This window comes from Schistocerca gregaria, chromosome 1 (genome assembly GCF_023897955.1).
Source record: "Schistocerca gregaria isolate iqSchGreg1 chromosome 1, iqSchGreg1.2, whole genome shotgun sequence".
NCBI lineage: Eukaryota > Metazoa > Arthropoda > Insecta > Orthoptera > Acrididae > Schistocerca > Schistocerca gregaria.
Window position 1 is genome coordinate 869326230 of NC_064920.1, and position 12171 is coordinate 869338400.

The window sequence follows — 12171 nt, forward strand, 5'->3', positions numbered from 1 at the left end:
ACATGGAATGGTGAGTGGCATTAACAGTGATGAGCACGACACCAGTGGTAAAGGAACAGGAATTGTAGAGAGTCAGTGGTGGAAATGTTTGATGTCTTTTATATAGGAGGGTAGGTTACAAGAGAAGAGCACAGGAAAAGAATGTTCTTTACCCACCTTATCAAACTGCTCAGGAGAGCTGTTTTAAAGTTTGAAACTGAATTTCATGGATACTGATGGATAAAATTAATGAATACAAAAGTCATTTTGAAGTATATGGTATACACATTAAATTTAATATACATTGATTCCTAAAATATTTAAATTTCAGTTTTATTGGCATATTATTTAAAGTAATGTCATGCACAATAAGGGAAGAACATGGTATCTGTATACAGCACAATAGTAAATACTCCCAGTAAAACGATTTTTTGTTAAACATTATGTGTTAGATTATTTTGCCATGATAAACAATGTTCAAACAAGGAAAATAATGTGCATTTTCAACTTCTCACGGCATAATGAATAATTCATTAAATTTTGGGCATGCAGCCGCGCAAATAAAATTTACTCCACTGATATTTCGGCCGCATATTGTCCAGCCATCCTCAGAGTGAGCCACTTGTGATGACATGCGGCCGAAATATCAGTGGAGGAAATTTTATTTGCGCAGCTGCATGCCTGAAATTTAATGGATTAATGAAGATACTTCTTGGTAAGCAGTTTTTCTTTACTATTTGAGCTTCATGTGATCAAGTGGAGGTAAGAATAAAATACAATGTCACTTCATCCCGACATGCTCTTCTTAACCAAGTGAAGAAGGTTTGTTTAAGGCATTCTAGCTTCTTGTCTGCAGTATTCCTTCAACACCTGGAGGTACCAACACATTTCTTTTGATGTTGCCAGAGGATACATAATGAAACATTATTACTATTACTATTATATAAATTTATTAAAATAATATTATATTATATTTTTATATTTTAACCCTTCAAGTAGGAGATGGAAAGTCACCACAGAGCTGCTCTTGAAATCACTGTGAAACTCTCACTACCTATAAAATCCAAGCTCCATTACCAATTTCTTGATGTAGAATGGGGCTGGAATGTTTTTGTGATGGATGTTGTTGAGAAAGGACATTTCCACAAATACTTGTTCTTCAGAAATGACCACCAATTTTGTTTCATATCTTGATAGACCACTACAACATCAAAAGGCTTAAGTTTACATCTAACTTCAGCCATGCCTTACACCCTGTCCATTGGAACTTAATGATGTTGTTTAGGTGTTAATCAGTCCTATATTCTTATCACACTCCACAACAGTGTGTTTGCAGTCTCCAAAAGTTTCAGTTCACTCATAAGATCATTAAGATATCTTGGTACAATGTATTCTTGTTCTAACCTGAACATGAATCACAAAAAACTTCAAGATGTTTGACTTTTTTGTACAATAATTCTACCATAAAGTGTTTTTAAAAAGGAAACAATTTTATTGGTCCCATTTCTTCCAGCATATGTAATGTGAGTGTAGAACACTGAAGTTGCATTTGAAAGCTGATGAATATTGAAAGAGTAAACAAAAAAATGCCTTTTGTAATACATGTCATTAGTACTTATGTTTGGAGAGAACATGTTTTTGGTAGTTGCTGCAGAGTGATTCTGTTTCATTGGACTTTTGACTTCTGAAATGAGGATTCCTCTTTCTGGAATAATATGTTTCAGCTTTGACTTTGAGTACTTTTTGGTCAATGGTAATCTTCTTAATTTCTTTTAAGACTAGTTTCTTCATATCATCATCTAAATTTCCAGATAACATTACATTCAACACCTTAATCTCAGCAGTGCACTTACTGCAGGTTTAGCATGTATCATTCTTTGGCTACCCAAAAGCTATGTTGAATTTGGTGTTGAATGCTGACCTGTGCATTTAATATGAAATGTCAAAATTTGAGTATTTTTCCTGGAACTTTTCATGCAACTTTTTCACCTAAAGTTCCTCTGGGAGATACAACTTCTTGGTCTATCCTTAAATGACTGACTGTGGTCATAAACTGCCATTCCTACTCCTTCTTTAATTTTCCATGGCCCACTTCCATTCTTGCCCCTTCCATCATGAGGAGACATGCCCAGCTTCAACAATTTAATTACCACCGTGTTACTCCATGTACTGCCATAAAGGCTTTTCTGCATAGTTATTTTGTGTATGATGTCACCTTTCATGCTAACTCTAGTTGAAATCACACTCTTGAAGCCACACTTCATCTTCATTCCCCCTTGATTGTCTTTCGTGAAGCGGAAGTAATGTAATGAGGCTTGTCAGATACAGTGAATGTCCATTCCAGTCTACCGTATCACTAAATTTTCGTATAACATTCATGTGACTGAACTCTTACTTTCTTCATGACAGTACTCATTCACCCTTTTACTTCCCATTTCCTAACACTGTTAGAATCTGAAGGTCTATGTGTTTCATCGTCAGATGAAATACTCATCATTCAATATGAGCAATAACTCTCGAAACTGAAATGAATTACTTACAACATCTGCATTACTAAACAGAATGTCTTGCTCTAAAGTAATGGTTTTCTCTAGTACCAACAGTGCACCATAAAGGAAAATTCTCCATTTCTTGCTTTGAAATTGTTTGCTAAGCACAAGAAATACAAAACTTAACACACAACATTGGGCACAGCAAATTTGTTCCCTGTAGCGAGAGCTGTTAGCATCTTCTTTCCCTGCATACCTAATCTAAAGTTAGTAATAGAACATGGGCTGTTCATGTTAGCACACTGTTCAATAAACAGTATTAAACAATGCAGAATCCTACATCTCATGGTAGACATAACTCAGTTTTGAAAAAATGAGTAAAAGCATGTTCTTTTCCTGTACTCTTCAAGCAATAAGTTGGTCATGTTGGTCCACTAGAACAGAGATTCTCTCAGTGGGGGCACAGTAACATGGCACAATGAGGCATCTTGGGTTGTCGGTTTTGTGGACTTTAGGAAACATCTAAAAGGTAAGAATGTGGGGAGAGGTGGGGATGGGGAGAGAGATAGACTCAGGGGATAGGTTCTGGGATGGACCAAAGGATTTGAGGAGTGACTGGAGATCTGCTGGATTTCTAGAATGGGATTGCGGCAGCAGGGTTTGTAGGTGGACATATCAGAGAGCTCGTGGAGTCCCGGATGAGGAGAGAGATAGACTCAGGGGATAGGTTCTGGGATGGACCAAAGGATTTGAGGAGTGACTGGAGATCTGCTTGATTTCTAGAATGGGGTTGCGGCAGCAGGGTTAGTAGGTGGACATATTAGAGAGCTCGTGGAGTCCCTTAAGAGGATAATCCCTGCTATTCCTAACCACAATGGTGGAGTCTGTTGGTAAGTAGGATTATAAGGTCAGATCACTTTTTAGGAGGTGTGGTGTGATTCTTTCTAGGATTTTATGTTGGTTTCCATGTCGGCAAATTTGGGAACTGATGGTGAAGGGAGGTTTGAGATTAACAAATTCTGGATTGTTAACAGGGGGTGATTTTTTGTCAGCAGTGGTGGATCACAGAGGATCACAGTCAGGCTCCAGTGGCCAGAGACAATAGCCATGTGTGAGTGAATTGTGCATGTTTGAATGTATGTTCCATTTTCTGAAGAAGGACTTTTGGTCTGAATGCTTGAAAGTTTAGTAGTCTTTTCATCGTGCCTGTTTGCAACCCACCACCTCCTCTATGAGGTCAATATATATAATTAAAATTTTGAAAACCATATTTATATGTTTACAACTGCATATCTAGAAAAAATCTGTGATCTTAAATAGATTATAACCTGCATTGGAAGATCCTACTATGAAAAGAAGTAATGGATTATGAGCAACTTACATATTTGTCAACTCCATCCAGAGTTTTCAAATTCCTTAAGAGATGTGTGATTTAACTAACTTTGACTGTGTTCACTAACTCTTGTTTTAGATGGATACAGCAACTAATTGTATCACCATGTTCCTTACACTTTCTATTGTCAGGTCTAATAGTCACCCTCACCTACATCTTAAGCAACACATTGCCATGAAATATTATACACTCCTGGAAATGGAAAAAAGAACACATTGACACTGGTGTGTCAGACCCACCATACTTGCTCCGGACACTGCGAGAGGGCTGTACAAGCAATGATCACATGCACGGCATAGCTGACACACCAGGAACCACGGTGTTGGCCGTCGAATGGCGCTAGCTGCCCAGCATTTGTGCACCGCTGCCGTCAGTGTCAGCCAGTTTGCCGTGGCATACGGAGCTCCATCGCAGTCTTTAACACTGGTAGCATGCTGTGACAGCGTGGATGTGAACTGTATGTGCAGTTGACGGACTTTGAGCGAGGGCGTATAGTGGGCATGCGGGAGGCCGGGTGGATGTACCGCCGAATTGCTCAACACGTGGGGTGTGAGGTCTCCACAGTACATCGATGTTGTCGCCAGTGGTCGGTGGAAGGTGCACGTGCCCATCGACCTGGGACCGGACCGCAGCGACGCACGGATGCACGCCAAGACTGTAGGATCCTACGCAGTGCCGTATGGGACCACACCGCCACTTCCCAGCAAATTAGGGACACTGTTGCTCCTGGGGTATCGGCGAGGACCATTCGCAACTGTCTCCATGAAGCTGGGCTACGGTCCCGCACACCGTTAGGCCGTCTTCCGCTCACGCCCCAACATCATGCAGCCCGCCTCCAGTGATGTCGCGACAGGCGTGAATGGAGGGACGAATGGAGACGTGTCGTCTTCAGCGATGAGAGTCGCTTCTGCCTTGGTGCCAATGATGGTCGTATGCGTGTTTGGCGCCATGCAGGTGAGCGCCACAATCAGGACTGCATATGACCGAGGCACACAGGGCCAATACCTGGCATCATGGTGCGGGGAGCAATCTCCTACACCGGCCGTACACCTCTGGTGATCGTCGAGGGGACACTGAATAGTGCACGGTACATCCAAACCGTCATCGAACCCATCGTTCTACCATTCCTAGACCAGCAAGGGAACTTGCTGTTCCAACAGGACAATGCATGTCCGCATGTATCCCGTGCCACCCAACGTGCTCTAGAAGGTGTAAGTCAACTACCCTGGCCAGCAAGATCTCCGGATCTGTCCCCCATTGAGCATGTTTGGGACTGGATGAAGCGTCGTCTCACGCGGTCTGCACGTCCAGCGCGAACGCTGGTCCAACTGAGGCACCAGGTGGAAATGGCATGGCAAGCCGTTCCACAGGACTACATCCAGCATCTCTACAATCGTCTCCATGGGAGAATCTCAGCCTGCATTGCTGCGAAAGGTGGATATACACTGTACTAGTGCTGACATTGTGCATGCTCTGTTGCCTGTGTCTATGTGCCTGTGGTTCTGTCAGTGTGATCATGTGATGTATCTGACCCCAGGAATGTGTCAATAAAGTTTCCCCTTCCTGGGACAACGAATTCACGGTGTTCTTATTTCAATTTCCAAGAGTGTATAACCTGTGTTTGAAAGCTTACAACATTTTTATGATTGAAAAAAAGGATATTTGATTTTCAATGTTTCAAGAAGAGAGAATATTGTCTTACAAAGAGAATTTTTTAAAAAAGAAGAAAAAATTAATGTTTAATTTAGAAGTGGTGAAGAATCAAGAAATATAGATTTTAAAATAACTTACATAAACTCATGTGTTTATATGAGGAAGAAATAAAAATTGTTGAACTGAAACAATAAAGTTTATGGAGGAAATACTTTTCTAGCTGCATTTCAAGCCCAAATTTTAGCAAAGAATTTCAGAAGAGTCTAAAACCTAAGCCAAACTTTAGATAGAATAAATATTTTAGATTTTAGGGGAGCTCATATTAAAACAAAGAGGAAGCTCAGGCAATATTTTATTTTGCAGTGAACTCAAAAATGTTACAGTGAATCCATTCTTTTTTTTAAGCCCTCCTACTAAGGACTCATCTCTATTTTGCAATTATCTTGTAAAGAGCAGATTTTACTATTGTAGTAAGAGCAAAAGGGCCAAGTAGAAGACAATGAGTACCTTCATTCCCAGAACATGAACTAATTAACTATTTGGATGATATTTCTTATGATGAAAGGATTCATGTCTAGTACATGCGTAATGGTGTGTAGTCATACTGTCAAGTGGCTGTTCAGGAATACATAACTTGACTCTTCATTAATATGTATATCAGTCATGGCTCAACTGATACCATGGCTTCCCAGGTCCCGTACTGTAAATACTTCTGTTTTATTTTTGGTGTGAGGATGTGTATTCCAGATCTGCTGATAGAATAATGTAAATTTATAGATAAAAAAAGCTACTCATAAAGTGGCAGTAGGAGAACACACCCACAAAAGGATTTAACTTTTACAAGCTTTCGGAGCCAGTGGCTCCTTCTTCTGGCAGAAGAGTTGAAGGGGAAGGAAGAGGGGTGAAGAAAAAGGACTGGAGAGATTTACGGAAAGGGATACAGTTCAGAAAAGTCACACAGAACCCCAGGTTAGGGGAGATTTATCAGACAGAATGAGAAGGAAAGACTTATCGGACAGAATGAAAAGGAAAGACATTATAGGGTAGCCCTGCTGCCACTTGGTGAGTAGATTTTTTATCTATCCATTTACATTAGATGTGTTGATAGTTTTGACTAATTCAGGGAATGCATATTATGTAGCTGCCAGAGTTGTTAAGAATATTTATTAACAACAAGGTAAATACGGCATTCACCAATCTTTACACTGTGAATACTGTCACAGCAAAGAAGAAACTGCTTGTTGTGCTTTATACACTCATTGCTGGGAACACTCACAACATTTTCAATACTCTTGATATAAATGTAACACATTCAAACATGCCTCTTTACATTTATATCACAATCAAATTAGAATAACAAAGCTTAATTAATTACATCCAACATTTCTCAAAATGTTATGAATTTATCCTAGCTCAGAGCAAAAATTCCTGCTACACTGTTTTCTGAATCTGCTTTACAAATTTCTGTAATTCCATTCATATAATATTCATTCACGAAATAATGTACTTCAATGTGCGTTGAATTTTTAGTATGCATGAATGCATGAATGATGCAAGAATAGTCCTAATCTATACATCTCTGAAAAAACATGAACAGTAGTAACAACAGCCATCAAAAAATACAGGACAACTATTCAAAATTATGAAGAGACACCACCATCAGCTATATACTGGAATGGAAACAATAAAAATTTGTGCTGAACTGGGACTCAAACTCAGATTACTCACTTTATGCAAGTAATTACCTTAACCACTTTGGCTATCCACGCACAAATCATGGTCAGACCCAAACTTCCATTTCTCATTGTCCACATGTCACAACCTGCACTCATACATTATGTATATTCCTATCTGGGAAAGACATTTTTATTGAGAGTTGAGAGCCTGGTATTGGCATATAAATGAAATAGCAATAACTGTGTTACTAAGAAATATGATGCGTCATACTTCTTAATAACAAAGGCACTGCTGTTTTGCACAGCAGAATGTTATCAGTGAAGAGGCCAGATAAACCAATGGTTCCTGAAGAGGTTAAACTGTCTTTTCAGTAACTAATGGGGCAACAGTCTGGATGATTGACTGATTGGACCTTTTGACTTTAGCCATCATGGCCTTGTTGAAAGTATGTGAAAGACTACAGCCACTATTTTTCCTGAAGACATGAAGCTCAATTCTGTAGTGTATTAGTAATGGTATCCTCTACAGCAAAATATTCTCCAGGTAAAATATTTTCCCCTCTCAGATCTCCAGGCAGAGACTACTCATGAGAATATCATCATCATGAAAGACAAAATTGGCATTCTAGTGGTCAAAGTGTGGAACATTAGATCCTTTAATTAGGTAGATAGGTAATAGAATTGGAAAAGGGAAATGGATAGTTGGAGTTAGATATAGTGGTATCACAGGAGGAATAGGACTTCCATTCTAGTGACTATCAATACACGGTTACCACAACAAAACGAAATATGGATGATGCAGGAATAGGCCTAATTTATATTAATAATATAAATGTAAAATCATCATATCTGACTGTATGAACTCACCAATCTCCTAGACTACTGGATGAATTTTCATGGGGCTTTCACAGATAACTTCAAGTATATCTTGGGGCAACATGTATGCTTTATTTCTTCAAAATAAGATCATGAAAAAAAGATATAATTTAAAGTGTAATTTAAAATTTTATCTTGGGTCTGTCTCTTTGAACACACTAATTTCCAAAATTACTCTAAATATTTTCATGAGATTCACACAGTAACTTGAGCAACCCTTGGTGCATTGAATATGCTTTATTTCATCAAAACTGGAACACGGAAAAAGCAAATCTTGATTAAAATTTCATTTAAAAATTTATCCTCAGGTTTTGTAGTAGTTCAGATGTTAAATCATCACAAATAGTTCACTCAATAACCAATAGATGGTGCTGTTAGTTTCATAGTACACCAACAAACCAATATAAGGTACTATTACTTTGTTAACTCAGTCACAGATGTATTTTCAGAAGTTTATGTCAGTGACAGAATTAAGTGTCACAATCTTATCTTTATGAATACAAACTAACATTAAATTTACTTGGCTATGGTACATGCATTTGCTGATTTTGCTATGTGTATGAGGGGATACCCAAAAGAAACCGGAATTATTTTCTAAAAGCTATATATTTTCAGACTGTTTACAAAATAACCTTATCCATTACAAGTAATACATTTGTTCCACTGATGCTTCCACTGCTTGAAACATTTTTGTAGTCATCTTTAGAAATGGCTGATAGCTCCTGCCACATTTTCCCCTTTACTTCTTCAATGTTGTCAAATCAGTCTCTTTTCACACATCTTTTCATGCGTGAAAATAAGAAAAGTCACGTGCAACCAGATTAAATGATTAAGGTGCATGGAGCAGCAGAACCATGAAATTTTTTAGCCAAAAACTCCTAACAGAGATAGTTATGTGTGTAGGTGCATTGTTGTGGTGGAAGAAACAGTTTCCTGTCTGCCACAAATGGGTCTTTTTTGACAAACACTCTTGCGCAATCTTCTTAAAACCTAAAAATAACAGGTTTGACTGACTACCAGATCTGGGGAAACAAACTCTGAATGAACTATGCATTATGAATCAAAAATGTTTTGATGTTTGGTTTGACTTGAGGACATTTTCTTGGATGGGGTGGTGATGACGTCTTCCATTGGCTTGAGTGTTGCTTTTTTTCTGGGCCATAACCATAGCACTATGACTCGTCACCAGTAATGACCTTTGTCAAAAAAATTGACTCAGTTTCAAGCTAATGTTTCAAAGCACAACATGTCTCAGCTCAATGTTCCTAGTGATTGTCACAGAGAACCTGATAAACAAACTTGGCAGTAACCCTTTTCATTCCCAAATCTTCCATTAAAATTAGCTGAACTGAGCTCCAAGCAACCCACTTATCTCGACAGCTGATCAGTTTTCTGTCGATGGTCTATGAGCACAAGCTCTTAAATTTTTTCACTGTTCTCGACAATCTGGGCAGTTGATGGACATCCAGAATGAGGTTTGTTATCAATTGACATGTTGCCATTTTTAAATTGAGCAAACAACTCGTAAAATTGCATTTTTCCCATAGCGTCATCTTGGTAAGCTGTTTTAAACATTAAAACAGTTTCAGCAGCATTTTTACCAAGGAAAAATAAAATTTCACAGTTGCGTGTTGTTTGCTTAAACTTGCCATCACGATAAACAAAACAAGAGCAAAACAGCACTTGCAAAAACAATCACCATGGATGAACAGAATAAGCCAGGTCAACAATACAGGCAAAACTGAACTGGCATTGAATTGAGCTATAAACACCAGTGGCAGAAATTCATTCTACAGAAGCTCCATCTAAGGCAATGTTATTCCAGTTTTTTGGGTACCCTCTTAAACTTAATGACATTGCTTTTTATCTTTCCATAGTTTTTTTATATTAATTGCTAGGAATAACGAATTTATCAAGTTCACTTTGTGATTTGTGTGCCAACTCAATACATTTTGATTTAATTTTGTTTATGCATACAAATGCCTAGGAAATGGTTGAGTCTCTCTGAATACACCAGAACAGCAAAAAGGCTGAGGATTATGTGGTCTCAAGAATTCAATGAATATCATGAGGCAAAAACTGCTGCAGCTTGAGAACATCAACATGAGGCAAGACTTGCTGTAGTTTGAGATCATCAGGCTTTAATCCTCTCATTGGAAACTCCTTTGAAAAGCAAGGTGTGATGTACTGTTCTAGAGAATCATGCATTTAACTTGCTCTTCAGAACCATTCATCCACAGACACTTCAAGTTACTTCTCTCCAACATAATACCATATAAGGAGAAATTTTGTTAGGAAATGTCACAGATAAGCAAGTTTTTATACTGTGAATTCATCTCATTCCTAACAATTTACCATTTCACTTTAAACATGTACAATTATTAGTGGGCTTGTATTATGTCATGACCATGAACAAGCACAGGGCCGGATGATGTGTGTTGCAGGAGTCGACTTTAATGTCAGTTGCTCTTCGCACAGCCAGCTGTACATGGCTCTCTCCTTCATGTTCCCAACAAATTTAAATATTGTATATAAAGAAACTTTTTAAGTCAAGTACAAAGATATGAGCACAGCTATAAAGAAATAGCCAGGCAATGCCAGGTTTCTCAGCTAGTAATGAATAAGACAATATGAATGCAGATAAGCAACTATGAATAGCATACTGAATGTATCATCATAGCTAAGATAGGCATGAAGCCAACATACATGAAGCAGCATAAGTTTATATGCCAAATAAATCCACAGATGAAGAAGAGGAGAAAAGAAAGTTTGATGAGATAAAACAAATTATACAAGTAGTTAAGGGAGATGAAAAGTTAATTGTGAAGGGTGACTGAAATCCAATAACAGAAGAAGGAAGAGGAGGAAAAGTAGTGAGACAACCTAGACAGTGAAAAAAAATGAAGGGTGCCTAAACAACGGGATTGACAAAACGTGAAAAACAGCAAAGCAGGTATGGCTATAGATCTAATGCAAGGCTGTAGGATGATTAATGGAAATTACAGATACCATTTGTAGGAAAATTAAAAGAGACCTTTGGAGAAAAGAGAATCACCTATTTGAACATCAAGAACTCAGATGGTAGGCCAGTACTAAGCAAAGAAGAAACAGCTGAAATGTGAAAGGAATAGAGGGGCTACACAATGAAAATGAATTTGAAGACAATATTATAGAAAGCAATGAGGTGGTAGATTAATATGAGATGGGAGATATGATGCTGTGAGAGAAATTTGTCAGAGCACTAAAAGGTCTAAGTGCAAACAAGATCTCTGGAGTACATGGCATCACCTCAGAATTATTAAGGTTCTTGGGAGAGACAGCTGTGACAATACTATTCCATTGGTGTGCAAGATATGGGGGAGATAACCACAGAGTTGAAGAAGAATATAATATTATCAATTCCAAGGAAGGTAGGTGCTGACAACAGTGAATGAGGAGGTACTAAATCAAACTGGTGAATAAGTAGTGAATGGCACAACTTGTTTAAAAGAAGGGATCACTTGATAGCACATACCCTGAAGTGACAAGGAAAAGACAATTCAGCAATGGAGGGAAGACTGGAGGGCAGAGAATGTAGAGGGAGGTCTAGATATGAATACAGTAAGTGGGTTCAAATGGATGTACATTGCAGTAGTTTTGTAGAGGTGAAGAGGCTTGCAGAGGATAGACTAGTGGAAAGAGTTATTTCTAGCCAGCGTTTGGACTGGAGACCATAACAATCCTATAAATTACAAAATATCTCTGATTCATAGTATTGTGCCAGCCTTACCACAGAAATATGTGAACAACTGAAATGCTGTTACAGTCAGCAAAAGCATGTGTCACCCAGCATTCTCTGATGAGCACATTTACCTTTAGGCCAAATTCTGGCCGTGGTGTGGTGTGCATAAGAGTGGAGGAGAAAAACAGTGTGAGCTGGGCAACCATGCCATGCAGATCCCTATTCCACAGCCTGATTCTACAAGTCACACACTATAAGGGTTGAGCTTAATATGAGCTTCCCACTGACACTTACCAAATTTTTTTAGGTCCCATCCATTCAATTCTCTTTCATTTAGTCCTGTCTGCAAAGTACATGATGTCCTGTGGATTGAGCAGAAAGTTT

General features: G+C 38.5%; 1 protein-coding gene across 3 annotated transcripts in view; it reads right to left on the bottom strand.

The window, feature by feature from the left end:
• Positions 1–12171, bottom strand: part of LOC126273200 (cGMP-dependent protein kinase, isozyme 1-like) — a 365331-nt gene that overhangs the window by 134708 nt on the left and 218452 nt on the right. The window lies entirely within an intron of this gene.